The sequence below is a fragment of the Lolium rigidum genome, chromosome 1 (assembly GCF_022539505.1).
Source record: "Lolium rigidum isolate FL_2022 chromosome 1, APGP_CSIRO_Lrig_0.1, whole genome shotgun sequence".
Lineage (NCBI taxonomy): Eukaryota > Viridiplantae > Streptophyta > Magnoliopsida > Poales > Poaceae > Lolium > Lolium rigidum.
The window spans coordinates 62,396,128-62,401,157 of NC_061508.1; the positions used below are offsets into that span (position 1 = coordinate 62,396,128).

General features: G+C 48.1%; 1 long non-coding RNA gene across 1 annotated transcript; it reads right to left on the reverse strand.

Moving 5' to 3' along the window:
• Nucleotides 1–4,053: 4,053 nt before the first annotated feature.
• LOC124674195 lies at nucleotides 4,054–4,743 on the reverse strand. Its single transcript, XR_006992956.1, has 3 exons — nucleotides 4,527–4,743; nucleotides 4,336–4,406; nucleotides 4,054–4,150 (listed from the first exon to the last, which is right to left on the reverse strand). It is a non-coding gene; the product is annotated as an uncharacterized LOC124674195 (long non-coding RNA).
• Nucleotides 4,744–5,030: the final 287 nt, after the last annotated feature.

The following is a 5,030-nucleotide window of genomic DNA, read 5'->3' on the forward strand; positions in this document are numbered from 1 at the left end:
ACATAGGTAGTACCGTAGTAATGTAGGAAAGCTCAAACGGGCTAGAACAATGATCATACATAGAAATATTGGATCAATTTAACTACCACAAACCCCAAGTGACACATTTTTTTGAAAATTTACGCATCGTCGTTAATCCCTGCAAAATATAACCTCTGCGTCTACTGTAATTCACGGGGAACCGCCTTCTCCTCCTCCTCTTCCTCCTCCTCCTCCTCCTCCTCCTCCTCCTCCTCCTCCTCCTCCTCCTTCTCCTCCTCCTCCTTCTTCTTCTTCTTCTCCTTCTTCTTCTTCTTCTTCTTCTTCTTCTTCTTCTTCTTCTTCTTCTTCTTCTTCTTCTTCTTCTTCTTCTTCTTCTTCTTCTTCTTCTTCTTCTTCTTCTTCTTCTTCTTCCTCTTCTTCTTCTTCTTCTTCTTCTTCTTCTTTTTCTTCTTCTGCTTCTTCTTCCTCTGCTTCTTCCTCTTCCTCTTCCTCTTCAACACCGCCACGACATGAGCGACTACACCCTGTCGTCGGACTCAGAGAGCGAGGGCAAGTCGCCGGATGGCTGCATTGACCGCGGGCAATTTGGACGTCTACGTCGTGCCGCTGGAGATGCCCTAAATGAAGTAGGAGTGTGTCACAAACTTCTTTGTAATAAGTAACTCAAAAGATCTCATGTCTCCTGTATACTACGGGGCCTTGGAGACCAGATGTCTACGCCTGTGGTCTCGTTTATACTCCAATGCATGTGAAATATTATGATATTCCTATCCAATCAGTTTGGCGAATAAATGGCTAGTCAAACCTATACACTGCACGCGGAGTGTTCCTTCGCTATCTGGTGTGGTCATAGCCTACGGCATTGAATTGTGACTTGTTAGCACATTCAAGTAACCCTCCGTTTACAAATCGTAAAAACTAGTACTAATTTTAAATTAAGGTTTAAACATTAATGATCATACATGAAAATTTAGGTAAATGTAAATTTGGCAACTGATGTGTGCTGCTTACACAACTGTGCAACTCCAGTACAATATGGCAACGTAATCATATCTTCATCATCATCATATTTTAAAGAAAGAATAAAAGCGCAAGATATCGTACTGGTTCCAGTCATACATTTATCCACGAGTGGACATAAACACATAAGTTCCTCTTTTTTCTTTGAGGGGAGTGAATACGAAATTCATTGTAGAATATGTTGAGATACATATCTTGTGTAATTATGTGTAGCGATACATATCTTCTGTATTTATGTTGGGCCCGCCTCCTTCCTTGCATAGTCGAGGATGTGACCTATATATGTAACGCCATATGCACCCAATCAATACATTGTGAGTTACATCCCTTTCTACATAGTATCACACACCTACCGTTCCTAACCTAGCCGCCGTGCCCCCTCTCCCCCGCGCGCGCCGCCCCACCCTCCAACCCTAGCACCGCCGCCCTTGTGCCGCCGCGTGTGGTCCTCCTCACGCCGCGCCACCGCCGCATCTGCAGCCGCCGCCACGCCTCCCTCCCCAACCCCCGCACCGTCGCCGTCCCCCGCTCGCGCGTCGTCATGTCGTCGGTCTCCAACGGCAGCAACCCCTTCGCCTCGGACGCCTCCGATGACTTCTCCTTCCCCAACCCCGCCACGCTGCGCGAGGTCCACATCACCGACCATGTCCCCGTCAAGATCTCCCTCGCCGAGAAGAACAACCACGCCTGGAGGACCTACTTCTACCTCCTCTTCCGCGAGTACAACCTGCGCGACCACATCAACGGCTCCGTCGACCTCTTCGCCCAACGCAACCCCGACTGGCTCGCCATCGACGCCACCATCATCCGCTGGCTCTTCCTCACCTTCTCGTCGGACATCTTCAAGACGGTGGTCCGCGAGGGCGACGACGTGCACACGGTCTGGACGAAGATCAATGGGCTCTTCACCGACAACAAGCTGCAGAGGATCGTGTTCTTGCAGCATGAATTCTTCGGCACGCTGCAGAACGACCAGACCCTCGACGCCTATTGCCTGCGCCTCAAGGCGATCTCCGACGAGCTTCACGACCTCGGCTTTAAGATCGGCGACGAGATTCTTCTTTCCACTCTTAATGCAAGGCTCAATGAGGACCTCGCGAACGCCGCCTTCAAACTCACCCTCATGACCGAACCCACCTTCGAACGGGCGGTCACCTACCTCAAGCTCAAGGAACATCGGCTGAAGAACCTCTGCACCCGCGCCGTCCACACCGCCTTCGCCGCCGGCTACCGCGCCCCTGCAACGCCGGCTCCCGCGCCTCCTCAACAGGCGCCGCGCCCGTGGACCGCGCCGCCCCTCCTCCCCACGCCGCCCCAGCAGCCGTAGCAACAGCAGGGCCGCAACAACCGCCGCCGTCGCGGCGGTGGCCGCAACAACGGGGGCAGGAACGGGGGCGGGAACGGTGGTGGCAACACCCAGCCCCTGCCACCATGGAGCGGCGGCTACAACCCATGGACGGGGGTCATCCACGCCTACAGCATGCCGGTGGCCCGCCCGCCCCCGGCACCTTCGGTCCTCGCCCGCCGACTCACCAGGCGCTCTTCGCCGCGACACCGCCCTACGCCCCGGCCTTCACCGCCACGTCGCGCCACCACCCTACGCGCCGCCGCAGCCCGCATGGGACCCGGCGCTCTTCGCGGCACTGCAGCAGGCGCCCACACCTGGCTCTTACGCCGGTGGCGGCGACTGGTTTATGGACACAGGCGTCTCGTCTCACATGGCGGCTCACCCGAGTAACCTTTCACATTCCTTTCCCACTTCCACCGAGTCTCGCATGTCGGTAACGGCGCCGGTCTTCCTATTTCTCACATTGGTTCTGCTAATTTTCCTTCTACTTCCAAACCACTGTCTCTTAATAATGTCATTGTGTCTCCCCAGCTTATTCAGAATTTAGTCTCTGTTAAAACTCTATCTCGTGACAATTCTGTGACTGTTGAATTTGACGCTTTTGATTTTTCTGTCAAGGACGCCCGCACCAGGATGGTCCTCCACCGATGTGAGAGCCCCGACGATTTGTATCCGGTAATGTCGCCTTCCACCCCCGGCGCCGCACATCATGCTCTCTCCACAGGCGTTGATCTTTGGCATGCTCGTCTTGAACATCCCAGTGCCAACACGCTTCACCAAATAATGAGTGATTTTTCGTTTTCATGTAATAAACAGTCTTCACATAGTTGCGAAGCGTGTCGTCTTGGTAAATACGTTCGTCTTCCTTTTAGTCAGTCTTCCATAGTTGCGTCTTTCCCTTTTAAGTTAATTCATAGTGATGTATGGACCTCTCCAAGACCGAGTAATTCTGGTTTTCTTTATTACCTGCTTATTCTTGATAATTTTTCTCATTTTATGTCGCCACCACTCTCACAGCCTTCTACGCCTATGTTTCCACCCAGTTCGGTCACCCCATCCACGCCCTACAGACTAACAACGGAAAAGAGTTTGACAATGTCGCCGTCCGCACCCTACTCTCCTCTCACGACACTATTTTCCGTCTAACCTGTCTACAACAAAAAATGCATGTAGAGACGTCTAATTTATGTGCTAAAGACGCTTTATTTCATCTCTACATGAATGTAGAGTCGCTAAGTAAAACGTCTTAGAAGTGTCTCTTTATGCACCGTCGCAAGATATGTAGAGACGCTATGTTGAGCGTGTTTAGGAGACAATGAGACGTTGATAAAGCATCCTTACTGCCATATAGACGTTTTATTTGATGAGCTTACCCATCGCCTCTAATCATGTTGAGCCGTTTTATTGTGTCTTACATAATTGGAATGCATCATATTGTTTCTTTTTATTTGGTATTGCTGATAATTACCGATTGAAATCTGGAAGTAATTTGTTCTGTTACAAACAACAAAACAGTATAAAATTACAACTCACTGTGGGAAAAATATATTTATTTCTTAAGATCAATAGTATTTTACAATCAAACTCTAGATCCATTACAAAAAGAAAATCTGATTCCACCGAACAAACTCCCTTAAATCCTAAATACATTGTGTACCTAGTTAACATCTATCTTTTATATATATAAGCTTATGCATAGGGTTAACAGTACATGATCTCCCAGGTCGCCATCTTAACCTCTCCTTAGATTTCCTTCAGACTTTTATCGTACGGCTTCAAAAATCACCGGAACCAGTTACCCTGAACAAAAAATCAAATCAAATACAAATAGATTAACTAGAACACTTCACTAGAAAGTCTCACTTCCAATAAGAGATATCTACAATGTATATCATTATAAACATACGAAGAGTAAATATTGTGTTGAACATGCATGAGATCACTTTCTAGAAACTAGTGACTAGCAAGAACTATGGTTTTGCTACCTTGTCAGTTTTTGTTCTCTCCTCAAATAGAGACAAGTTTAAACAGACTCCTATCTAATCATCAACATATCCTGCAATGGCAAAACAAGACAACTGGATCATAACAAAATGGAACTTCAAAGATATTCATGTGAAGTTTCAATATGCGAAGCATCTCCATGTACATCGAATAGAAGGGAAGAGTGACAAACCTTGCCAAGCATTGGTGTACATCAGAAACAGCTATATGATGCACAGCCAAATTAAATCAAAAGGTTGTAACCCAGCCTGCAATGCATCTACTAGAATAGTCAGAGTTCACGACATGGCCGGAGATAAATCTGGTGGAGGTTACGTACCTTGTTCCATCAGTTGGAATTCCGGACAGTAATAAAACTTCATCAAAATAGCAGTCTAATATATATTTAAGCCCAACTTCACTAACCTGATGCCAAGTTTGCAGCAGTTAACTGGAAACCGAAAGTAATTTCATCTCAGTAATATTATCGAACACCTCATCTGTATGCACATAGGATGGAAGGCAACGATGATCTAACCTGCGGATCTTGCCATGTGCGAACTAGCACTTCCGTTGGCTGCGCAAATAAAAGGGTGCTTCACGAAGGAGAGGCGGAATTGGTCGCTAGCTGCCGCGGGAACGCCATGACCGCTGGTGTCGGTAGAGAAAAAGAGTGCTAACTCCTAACCTTGACGTC